Source organism: Cetorhinus maximus, chromosome 23, assembly GCF_964194155.1.
Source record: "Cetorhinus maximus chromosome 23, sCetMax3.hap1.1, whole genome shotgun sequence".
NCBI lineage: Eukaryota > Metazoa > Chordata > Chondrichthyes > Lamniformes > Cetorhinidae > Cetorhinus > Cetorhinus maximus.
The window spans coordinates 45,208,160-45,220,769 of NC_135901.1; the positions used below are offsets into that span (position 1 = coordinate 45,208,160).

General features: G+C 46.5%; 1 pseudogene; it reads left to right on the forward strand.

Annotated features, from left to right (window-relative positions):
• LOC144698018 (uncharacterized) overlaps window positions 1-12,610 on the forward strand; it is a 75,563-nt pseudogene that overhangs the window by 30,270 nt on the left and 32,683 nt on the right.

Consider the following 12,610-nt stretch of genomic DNA (forward strand, 5'->3'; position numbering starts at 1 on the left):
AGCTCACACTGTAAACAGATTGTTCACCAGGTGGAAATGGAAATGGATTCGCTCTATCATCCCAATTACTGACACAGCAACACAGTCTCGCTGGTATTATGACTAATGCAGTTGGTAAAGCGGAGTTATTTAAATTCCCAGAGGGAAACCTTAAACAACTATCACTGATTTTAAGTGTTATGTTTGAGATGCGACCCAAAATTCAGGAATCAGACCATCAGCTCTCGAAGTTTTAAATTAAACAAAATAAAACATTTTATTGATTTACACAGATTAAAGTATATATACACATGGCTACAAATTATTACTCTCAGAACTTTTAACAAATTCCCAAACTAATCTCCATTAAGGCAACAGCAACCCATAGACTTAACCAGACAGCAGGCAAAGCATTTTCACCGTTCAAATTCAAAATGCGGTTCTTTTCATTTGTTCCTTGTGGAGTCAATTGGAGGCTTGCAGCTGCCTTTTGATCTCACGTTGCCTCTGTTCTGCACACCCAAAATGGTTGTCTTGTTCTACCTACCATCACTGATTGAATGCTAATTCTCATTTTCCTACCAGCCTCTTTGAACACCACCTTTTAACAATGAAAGCTCTTTCGTAATACAAATTTTATTAAAAATATAAATATATTGCCTGATAGCTGCTAGGTAGGTGTCCGTTTTCACGCTACTTCTTGAATGCTCTATTAAAAAATGCAAATGCACGTTATTCCTCTTACATCTCAAAACTAGCACACATCAAAGCACCCAGGCTAGCTGGCCTTAATCCAAATAAGACTCACCCATAGACTAAACCTCTATTTGAAAAGAAAAGTATTTTCCAAAATATTACGTACATTAACAGCTTCATGACACTGGTGGGAGGCCATTCAGATACTTCACGTGAGCAAAGGGCTTTATTCAGTTTGCTCACATGTTAACACTCCATCTTTAAAGGTTCAAAGGATTTGATCCACAATCAGAGGATTGCTAGTGGCAAAAGACGGTATAAAAGCCACCAACTCACCCCATCTGCTGAGATTCCGCTGAGTTCATATCTAAATCCAGGGGTTTGTTCTGCTGTTCATTACACCCATGAGAGAATTATGGTGGAGCCCAGAGCAATTTGGTCGTTGTGTCAATTGATTCAACAATTTGATGCCTTGCCCCAATGGCACCCATCGTATCTGATCACAGGACATAGGTTGATATCCTACATTTTCGCCCTTCAATGGCGGGGTGCTCACCCAGCATTCACTGCGGGACAGAATGTGCCCTATTCTCACGACCGCAGTTCCTGCCACATGCGCATTGTAGTATGTGCTTGGAGCATGCGCATTGCGGTTTGTTTCATGAGCTTGCGCACTGCTGGTCTGTGACTGAAGCTGCTCAGTGCGGTTGAGAAAATGTCGAGTGGAGCAAACTAACAGAGTTAGTGGGTGTGTGAGGAGGAATGGAGCCAGCGCAGTGGGAAGAGAAGCTTTATAAAGACACAGTGCAGGTTGAAGACCCCAACTAAGAAGGTACGGGGTTAGCGGTTGCAGAGAACGGGCCGAAAAAGTCTGGATTCCTCCCTTCGTCAGGCCCGGGGTAACGGCCGCCATCTTTATAGGGGGCAATGTGCAGCAGGGCGCATGCGCGGTCATCCTGGTCTAGGCAGCAGGAAAAGAGAATGTTAATTTCTATCCTCGACTGACAGGGATGGATTTTGGAAACTCCTTTCACTGGGGGTTAGAAGGGGATGATTTACACACAGCAAACTCAGACCAAGAGAAATATTTGTCTCTTCTCAATTTATGTCCTGTATTGACAGTGATGGATTGTTTGTAAACTCCTTTTTCACAGAATTACTGAATCACACAGTGCAGAAGAGGCCCTTCGGTCCATCGAGTCTGCACCGACACGTGCGAAACACCTGACCCACCTACCTAACCCCATTTATCAGTAATTGGCCCATAGCCTTGAATGTTATGACCTGCCAACTGCTCATCCAGGTACCTTTTAAAGGATGTGAGGCAACCTGCCTCCACCACCCTCCCAGGCAGCTCATTCCAGACCGTCACCACCCTCTGGGTAAAAAACTTTTCCCTCACATCCCCCCTAAACCTCCTGCCCCTCACTTTGAACTTATGTCCCCTGGTGACTTACCCTTCAACTAAGGGGAACAGCTGCTCCCTATCCACCCTGTCCATGCCCTTCATAATCTTGTACACCTCGATCAGGTCGCCCCTCAGTCTTTTCTGCTCCAACGAAAACAACCCAAGTCTATCCAACCTCTCTTCATAAACTTAAATGTTTCATCCCAGGCAACATCCTGGTATATTAAATGGGAAGGATTTTCAGATTGGAAACAGAAACCAAACATCACATTAAAATCTGACAGAATGACTTGATTCATCGGAACTTGATATTATCGGCCTCTAAGGGTAAGCATTGAGTTCCAGTCCATTGCCACTCGCTGTGTAAAATTTTTTCCTCACATGCTCCCTGTAGATCTTGCCTCAAATCTTAAATCTGTAGTCCTGTAATCCTTTTACAATCAGATACTGTGAACAGCTTTTCTTTAATTATGTTATGTAAGCCAATTGTAAACTGGTACACCTCTATCAAATCTTCCCTCAATCTACTTTGTTCCAAGGAGAACAACCCCAGTTTCTCCAAACTAACCATACAACTAACATCCCTCATCCCTCGACCCATTCTGGTAAATCTCCTCTGCCCCCTCTCAAGGACCCTCCACATCCTTCATAATGTGTGGTGATCACTGGTTTGCACAGACCCAGATGTTCTGTGTTTGTGTCTGTGACATCATCACACATCGACAATTACACTGTGACATCATCACACATCGACAATTACACGGTGACATCACCCCGCTCCCCATGTATTTCCTCAGCTGGGAGATTTTTCTCTGCCTCCAATGCTTCTGATATCTTTCCAGCTGCAGGCTCCAGCAGGAGAGTTTAACATTGCCAACTCTGAACTTATTTCAGAGCTGAATGTTTTTGACCATTCATCTACAATCGAGACCTTTAGTGCTGTGCTCTGTTATCTGTAAGAGGTTTCATGCCTCAGGGGCTGGTGTGACTTCTTTACTGTGGATCTAAATCCATGTTCATCCATTCCTCTGTTTCACCTCTGCCCTCCATGATCACCTCTCTGCCATTGTCTAACTTCCTCTAATAATGGGTCTATTTTAGCTCCATTTGGGATTTTACTGTTACTTCTGCGGACAATGTCTAAATGAAATTTCCATCGCTCCCCAACCCTGACCATGTGCTGATGACTTCCCAGCTTTACATTCCCATCTTTCATAGTCAGGAATTGTTTTTCCTGGACTATAGTCCATTTCTCTTCCACTTCTGAGCTTATATTGACCATCAAATTCTGTGTAATTTTTATTCTCTGTAATTCATTCTGCATGGCCTGAAATGTTAACTCTGTTTCTCTCTCCACAGATACCAGCATATATTGTCAATCCCCAGTTGCCTGTGGAGAAGATGATGTTTGACCTTCTTGAACCGCTGCAGTCCGTGTGGTGAAGGTGCTCCCACAATGCTGTTAGGTAAGGAGTTACAGGTTATTCACCCGGCGATGATGAAGGAACAGTGATATATGACAAATTATTGTATTTATATTGCACTTTCAATGTAAGACAATATTCCAAGGCATTTCACAGAAATGTTGCAAAGCAAGGTTTGACACTGAGCCACATAAGGAGATATTAGGGCAGGTGACCAAAAGCTTGGTCAAATGGATCGGTTTTAAGGAGCATCTTAAAAGGGAGAAAGTGAGGTGGAGAAGTTTAGGGAGGAAATTCCAGAGCTTGTGGCCAAGGCAAATGAAAGAATGGTCACCAATGGTGGAACAATTAAAATCAGGAATTCTCAGGAGGCCGGAATTAGAGGAGCTGAGATACCTCAGGGGGTTGTGAGGCTGGATTACAGAGATAGAGAGGGTGAGACCCTGGAAGGATTTGAAAATATGGATGAGAAATTTAAAATTTTGCCTCTTATTCTGGAGCCTTTGTAGGTCGGTGAGCACAGGGGTGATGGGTGAACAAGACTTGGTACGAGTAAGCACACGGGCTGCAGAGTTTTGGATGACCTCAAGATTACTGGGAGGCTGAATGTGGGAGGCCGGCCGGGAGTGCGTTAGGATAGTTAAGTCTAGAGGTAACAAAGAAATGGATGAGAGTTTCAGCAGCAGATGAGCTGAGACTGGGCTGGAGTCGGGCGATGTTACTGAGGTGGAAATAGGCGGTCTTGATGATGATGTGGATATGTGGTTGGAAGCTCATCTTGGGATGAAATATTTCGCCATGGTTGTGAACAGCCTGATTCAGTCTCAGACGGTTGTCAGGGAGAGGGATGGAGTCAGTGGATAGGGAGTGGAGTTTGTAGTGGGGACTGAAGACAATGACTTCAGTCTTCCCAATATTTAAATGGAGGAAATTTCTGTACATCCAGTACTGGATGTCAGACAAGTCAGGATGATGTGTGACTTGGAGGGGAACTTGGAGGTGATGGTGTTCACATACACCTGTTACCCTGGTCCTTCTAGGTGGTGGAGGTTGAGGGTTTGGGAAGTTTTGTCAAAGTTTTGGTTTAGTTGTAGATCTATAACAACCCTCTCCTCATCCCCTACCTCTCCCACTCCCCTTCTCTCTCTGCCTCTCCCACTCCCCTTCTCTCTCTGCCTCTACCACTCCACTTCTCTCTCTGCCTCTCCCACTCCCCTTCTCTCCCTGCCTCTCCCACTCCCATTCTCTCTCTGCCTCTCCCACTCCCTTTCTCTCCCTGCCTCTCCCACTCCCCTTCTCTCTCTGCCTCTCCCACTCCCCTTCTCTCTCTGCCTCTCCCACTCCCCTTCTCTCTCTGCCTCTCCCACTCCCCTTCTCTCTCTGCCTCTCCCACTCCCTTTCTCTCCCTGCCTCTCGCACTCCCCTTCTCTCTCTGCCTCTCCCACTCCCCTTCTCTCTCTGCCTCTCCCAAACCCCTTCTCTCTCTGCCTCTCCCACTCCCCTTCTCTCCCTGCCTCTCCCACTCCCCTTCTCTCCCTGCCTCTCCCACTCCCCTTCTCTCTTTGTCTCTCCCACTCCCCTTCTCTCTCTGCCTCTCCCACTCCCCTTCTCTCTCTGCCTCTCCCACTCCCCTTCTCTCCCTGCCTCTCCCACTCCTCTTCTCTCTCTGCCTCTCCCACTCCCCTTCTCTCCCTGCCTCTCCCACTCCCCTTCTCTCTCTGTCTCTCCCACGCCCCTTCTCTCTCTGCCTCTCCCACTCCCCTTCTCTCTCTGCCCTTCCCACTCCCCTTCTCTCTCTGCCTCTCCCACTCCCCTTCTCTCTCTGTCTCTCCCAATCCCCTTCTCTCTCTGCCTCTCCCACTCCCCTTTTCTCTCTGCCTCTCCCACTCCCCTTCTCTCTCTGCCTTTCCCACTCCCCTTCTCTCTCTGCCTCTCCTACTCCCCTTCTCTCTCTGTCTCTCCCAATCCCCTTCTCTCTCTGCCTCTCCCACTCCCCTTTTCTCTCTGCCTCTCCCACTCCCCTTCTCTCTCTGCCTTTCCCACTCCCCTTCTCTCTCTGCCTTTCCCACTTCCCTTCTCTCTCTGCCTCTCCCACTCCCCTTCTCTCTCTGCCTCTCCCATTCCCTTCTCTCTCTGTCTCTCCCACTCTGCTTCTCTCTCTGCCTCTCCCAATCCCCTTCTCTCTCTGTCACATAGAATTCTCTAGCCCAGCGAGTTGTGGATGCTCCATCATTGAATATATTTCAGGCTGAGATGGGGAGATTTTTGGTCTCTCAGGGAGTTGAGGGATATGGGGAGTGGGCGGGAAAGTGGAGTTGAAGCCCAAATTCAGCCACGATCGTATTGAATGGTGGAGCAGGCTCGACGTGGTGTTAGGACTTCTCTTGTTCCTATTTCTTATGCTCCTAAAGAGACCAGAGTCTTGTGTAGGCCCAGACCGGGTGGCAGGTTCCCTTCCCCGAAGGACATTAGTGAACCAGTTGGGTTTTTATGACAATCCAGCAGTTTTCATGGTCACTTTTTCCTCGTGCCGGACCCACAAATTCCCAGATTCATTCAGCTCAATTTCACAACCTGCCTTTGTGTTTTTATGGGTTCTCTCTCACTCCCTTTTTTCTGTTTTAAATCAATTTCACAGGGTATTAGAAGGGGAGGATTTGCAGTCGGGAAACTGAAACCAAACATCACATCAGGATCTGACGGAGTCGCCCTATTGAACATGGACGGACAAAGCACCGTTCACAGTGGGGAGACATCGTGGAAATGTGGGGATTGTGAAATGGGATTCAGATTCCCGTCTGAGCTGGAAACTCATCGGCGCAGTCACACTGGGGAGAGGCCATTCAGCTGCTTTCTATGTGGGAGGGGATTTACTCGATCGTCCAGCCTGCTGAGACACCAGCGAGTTCACACTGGGGAGAAGCCGTTCACCTGCCCCGATTGTGGGAGTGGATTTACGCGACCATCAGGGCTGGTACAACACCAGCGAGCTCACACAGGGGAGAGACCGTTCACCTGCTCCCAGTGTGGGCAGGAGTTCACCCGATCATCAGGGCTGCATCAACACCAGCAACTTCATACAGGGGAGAGACCGTTCACCTGCTCCCAGTGTGGGAAGGGATTCATTCAATCATCCCACCTGCTGACACACCAGAGAGTTCACACTGACAAGAGACCTTTTAAATGCCCAGACTGCGGGAAATGCTACAAAAGTTCCGGGAACCTGATGTCCCATCAACGTGTTCACACTGACGAGAGACCATTCAGGTGCTCTCACTGTGGGACTGGGTTCAGGGAATCATCTCAACTCACTGTACACCAGTGAACTCACACTGGGGAGAGACCGTTCACCTGCTCGAAGTGTGGGAAGGGATTCACTCGGTTATCCAGCCTGTTGAGACATCAGCAAGTTCACAAGTAACTCAGAACATTGAGTGGATTTTCCTGTTAGTCACATCCAGGACTGAACCATGTACATTGGAGTCTGTTTCTGCTGATGTTATTAAACATCAGCCCAGTTATCAGTGTTAATATTAAAAATATATATATAATGTGATTAAGTCAAATAAATCAGCTTTGTATGAAATACAGTGAGTTGAATCTTTTTAGTGGCTCTAACACAAGTTAGTTCATTTTGAAGGACCCTCCCTCTCCCCTGTCTCCTCCACCCTCACCTCCAACAAGTGTGAGGAGCTCATGGAGCTTCTTTGTCACTGAAATTGAGACAATCCGATCAGCTGCCTCTGCTGCTTCCCTCCCTCCCACTAGCCCACCAGGACAAACTGTCTCTAAAGTTCCCCTTGTCTGAACCCTGAACCCACATCTTCCTCCAGTTTCTATGGAGGTGTTGGAGAGGGTGCAGAGGAGGTTTACCAGGATGTTGCCTGGTCTGGAGGTTATTAGCTATGAGGAGAGATTGGAGAAACTCAGATTGTTCTCACTAGAGCAACGGAGATTGAGGGGCGACTTGATAGAAGTTGACAAAATTATGAGTGGCATGGGCAGGGTAGATAGTCAGAAGCTTTTTCCCAGGGTGGAAGAGTCAATTACTAGGTGACAAAGATTTAAGGTGAGAGGAGAAAACTATAGAGGAGATGTGCGGTGGTAAGTTTTTTATGCAGAGGGTAGTGAGTGTCTGGAATTCGCTGCCAGAGGAGGTGGTGGAAGCAGGTACGATAGTGGTGTTTAAGAGGCAGCTTGACAAATACATGAATAGGATGGGAATAGAGGGATACGGACCCCGGAAGTGCAAAATGTTTTAGTTGATGGGCAATATGATCGGCGCAGGCTTGGAGGGCCGAGGGGCCTGTTCCTGTGCTGTACTTTTCTTTGTTCTTTATTCTTTCTCTCCCATCTCCCCTCCTGCCCTCTCAGCGCTCATCTTGTCCATGAGACCCACCACCTGCCCCATCGACCCTATTCCCACTAAACTGCTGATCATCTAATTTCTCCATGTAGCTGATATTGTTAATGGTTCTCTCTCTCTCCTGGGACTGTCCCTCTTCACCTTTCAATGCACCGTCATCACCCATCCGAAAAAAACAATCTCTGATCCCCCACTTTTCAAACTGCCGCCCCATTTCCAACCTCCCTTTCCTCTCTAAAGTCCTTGGACTTGGTGTCCCCCAAGGATCTATCCTTGGCCCCTCCTATTTCTCATCTACATGCTGCCACTCGGTGACATCATCCAAAAGCACCGTGTTAGTTTTCACATGTCCACTGACAACACCCAGCTCTACCTCACCACCATCCCTCTCCATTCCTCCACTGTTACTAAATTATCAAACTGCTTATCCCACATCCAGTACTGGATGAGCAGAAATTTCCACCAATTAAAAATTGGGAAGACCAAAGCCATTGTCTTTGGTCAGCACTACAAATTCCGTTCCCTAACTACCGAGTCCATCCCTCTCCTTGGGAACTGTCTGAGGCTGAACCACACTGTTCACAATCTTGGTGTCATATTTGCCCCCAAGGTGAGTTTCTGACCATATATCCACACCATCACTAACACCAGATATTTCAATCTCCATGACGTTGTCTGTCTCCACCCCACCCCCAGCTTATCTGCTGCTCAAACCCTCATCCATGTCCGTGTTACCTTTAGACTTGATGATTCCAATACGTTCCTGGCCGGGCTCTCACATTCACCCTGTCCCACACGGAATCATGAGATCATCCAAAACTCTGTGCCTGTGTGCTCTCACCTCAAATCCCGTTCACCCATCACCCCTGTGTTCATTGACCCACATTGGCTCCTGGTCAAGCAATGTCTCCATTTTAAAATTGCATACTTGTTTCAAATCCCTCCATGGCCTCATCCCTCTCTAATCTCCAGTCCTACAACCCTCCTCGATTTCAGCACTCATCCTCCTGGCCACTTTGGCATCCCGGATTTTAATTACTCCACCACTGATGGCCGTGCCTAGGTGTGAAGCTTTGGAATTCTCTCCCTCAACTTCTCCACCCCTCCAGCTCTCTCTCCTGATTAAAGATGTTGGTTAAAATTTAGCTCTTCAATCACGGCTTTGTCCATTGACCCTAATATCTCCCAATGTGACTTGTCAGTTTTTTCTTTATGAAACTCCTCTGAAGCACCTTGGGATGTTTTATATAAGTTGTTCCTGTTTCATGACAGCCAGTTTGTGCACAGCAAGATTCCACAAACAGCAATCAGACTAACTGATTAATCTAGTTTTTTTTGGTGGTGTTAGTTAAAGCACGAATGTTGGTCCCACTGCACCAGGTGAACTCCCCTGTGGACAGGATGTGGAGTTGTTGAGCTCTCCTGAGCTGAGCGTGGATCTGATTGAGCTGTCGGGCCTGCAGTGTACCTTGAAGAACCGCTGTCTGGGATCTTTCCTCTTAATTCACTGACTCCCAGCTGAAGTTGTTGCTGCAGTTAAATAGTAAACTTTGAATATCAATCCCAATTTAATCTTTGGAGCAAAATCAACAACTTTAAATCAGCTGTAAAAGAGAAAGAAAATTCATGCTAATGCATTTGGGGAGGGCAAACAAAGCTGGAGAATACACAATAAACAGGAGAATATTGGGAGGGGTAGAGGAAGTGAGAGACCTCGGAGTCCATGTCCACAGGTCCCTGAAGGTGGCAGGACAGGTGGATCAGGTGGTAAAGAAAGCATATATTTATCAGAACTCACCATACACCAGAACATTCACACTGGGGAGAGGCCATTCACCTGTATAGAGTGTGGGAAGGGATTCACTCAGTTATCCAGCCTGAACAAACTCACACTGAGGGGAGGCCATTCAGCTGCTCCAAGTGTGGGAAAAGATTCACCCATTCGAACAACCTGGTGAGACACCAGCAGGTTCACACTGGAGAGAAGTTGTTCAGCTGCTCTGAGTGTGGGAAGAGATTTACTCAGTCATCCCATCTACAGACACATCAACGAATTCACACTGATGAAAGACCTCTTAAATGCCCAGACTCTGAAAAGTGCTTTAAAAGTTCCAATGAACTGATGCACCATGAACGTATTTACACCGACGAGAGACCGTTCAGGTGCTCTCACTGTGGGACTGGGTTCAGGTGGTCATCTCAACTCACTGTACACCAGCGAATTCACACTGGAGAGAGGCCGTTCAGCTGCTCCGTGTGGGAAGGGATTCACTCAGTCACTAACCTGCTGAGACACCAGCGAGTACACAATTAACAAGGGATTGGATTTTGCTGTGAATCTCATCCAGGTCTGAACCATGTTCATTGGGGTCTGTTTCTGCTGATGTTAATAAACTCCAGCCCAGTTATAGTGATTTATACTCTGGATAACAATCAGATGAATCAGATTTGTGATAAACACATGGTGTATTGAGTGTTTTTTTAATATCACTAACACAAATTAGTTCCTTTTGAACAAAGGAACAAGTCTCAGGACATTGGGACAGCAATGAACAAACTCAGGGGAATATTGGATACAGAGTCAAAACAACATTATATTCTTTCACCATGCAACCTGTCTCAGAATTCTCTCATCAAACAGACCATCAACATGAGAGGAGTTGACATTTTCAGTCATTGCAAGAGGAAATTAGAGGCTGTAATTATCCACGGATGTTGTTCTGAAATTTTACAACCTCCCACTGTCACCAAAGCTGGCAATAGACAGCTCATTGTTCTAATTGTGTTGTAGCCTCTGTCCCAGGTTTTGTTCAATGTAGATTTAATGTTCAGAGAAAGGGGTGAGATTGGATGGTCAAAACCGCTCACAGGCTATGGAGGGTGATGTTGACTTGAATGTGCCAAAAACAGTGTTCTCCATAGGCACGAATACTTTATCCCCAGTATTAGTCACTTTGGTCGGTGTTGTCCACCTGATAGGACAGGATGTGTCCTCATGTGTCTGTTTGTATGAGTGCGGGTGTGTCCCTGAGTATGGAAGTGTGTGTAAATGTGTGTGGGTGTGGAGATGTTGTCTGAGTGTGTGAGACAGAGGGAGAATGTGTGTGTGGGTCTCTGTGTGTGGTTGTCTGTGCTGCTTCTCATTAGCTATAACAGAAACCTTCCTCTCCAAGCAGACAACATGGCTCCTGAGAATCCCATCCAGTGATGTGAATGGTACGATTCGGAGATCCTTCATCCAGGGTGAAACCACAGGCTGACTGTGTGCTGTGTAAAACCTGACATCTACACAACCAGGCCCCACTTCTCCTGGAGCAACATGAAGTGTCTGCTGCTTTCCAGATCCATTCCTTTCCCCTCACTATTATCCTCAGATAGTTCACAAATTCCTTGTGTACAACATCCTCCAACACGCCTATAGTTTCCACTTTAAATATTTCCATCGGTCTTTTTCACAGACAGCAATGGGATTGCTGCTATCACAGGAATCAGTTCTGAAATACTGTCCCTCTGATCTTCAGGCTTCCTGGAGTAATACACTGATCCCGATCTTCCCACCTAACACAAATCCATATCCCCATCTGAGTGCCAGATTTTAATGTGATTGTCTAATATAGAAAACATGTATCATTTAACCCATTTAAACCTGATTCAGCACACCCCCTCCACACATACTACAAGAGATTGTCTTTGAGATCAGTTGTTCCTTTGTAATCTGGGTTGTTCTGAATGATGACAATATGAACCTTCTTCCTAACCTGTCCTAACCCTTGAAAGGGGGGAATGCGTCATTAACACATAGATGCTTCAAGTTAGTAATTCTGCTTTGTCTGGCTGACATAATTAATTTAGGACTAACAGAAGGATTAGGGTATGGTAAAATGGACAGATGTCCAACGGGGACATAAGGGGACTTCTTGCTAATGTCGGGATTACAAGGTTAGACATTACTTTTACATTGATTTTTTTAACAATTTGCTGATTTTTGATGGAAAGGGAGACAGTGAGAAGGAGGTAGAAAATCGAGAAGGTCAGAGGGAGTGCACTTGTGGTGTGGGGTGGGAGGAGAATAACAGAGGAACCAGGTATGGGTGCAGACCATTTCTACATAGGCATGAACGTACAGGATCGAAATTATAAACAAGGGCACACGGTTCATTCTGTAATCATGATCAATGCTGTAATGTCTACAAAATACTCCAAATGTATGGGAGAAACTTCTATCAATGAGATGTCTTTGGGACTCTCCTGTATCCCCATATTTGTCGTTAATGTTGCTTTTCCATCACATAGCTGACTCATGTCGAGTGTTTTAGATTCTCCACAACACCCTTCTGTCGGTTCATTCACTGAAACCACGGACTATCCTTGTTGTAACGGTGACATTCCCTGTCTGCCCGGTTATTTCATGAAGTCAGTCAGCCCTTGAATTGTTTGTACATTGTTTCATCATGTCCCACCCAGCTGGCCACCAGTGCAGAGGCATTGGAGGAGGACGGTTTGGTCCACGTTGTTAGAGGCTGTGGACAGGCCGAGAAGGACAATGAGGGAGTTTTCCTTTGTCACATTCACATCGGGTGTCATTGGTGACTTTGGGAAGAGCTGTTTCGATACCGTGACAGGGACAGAGATCTTATTGGAGGGATTTAAACATGGAGTTCTGGGAAATGTGGACATGGATTTGGGCGGTGATCAGGACTTTGGAGAGCGAAAGGAGGTTGGAGCTGGAGCGGGAGT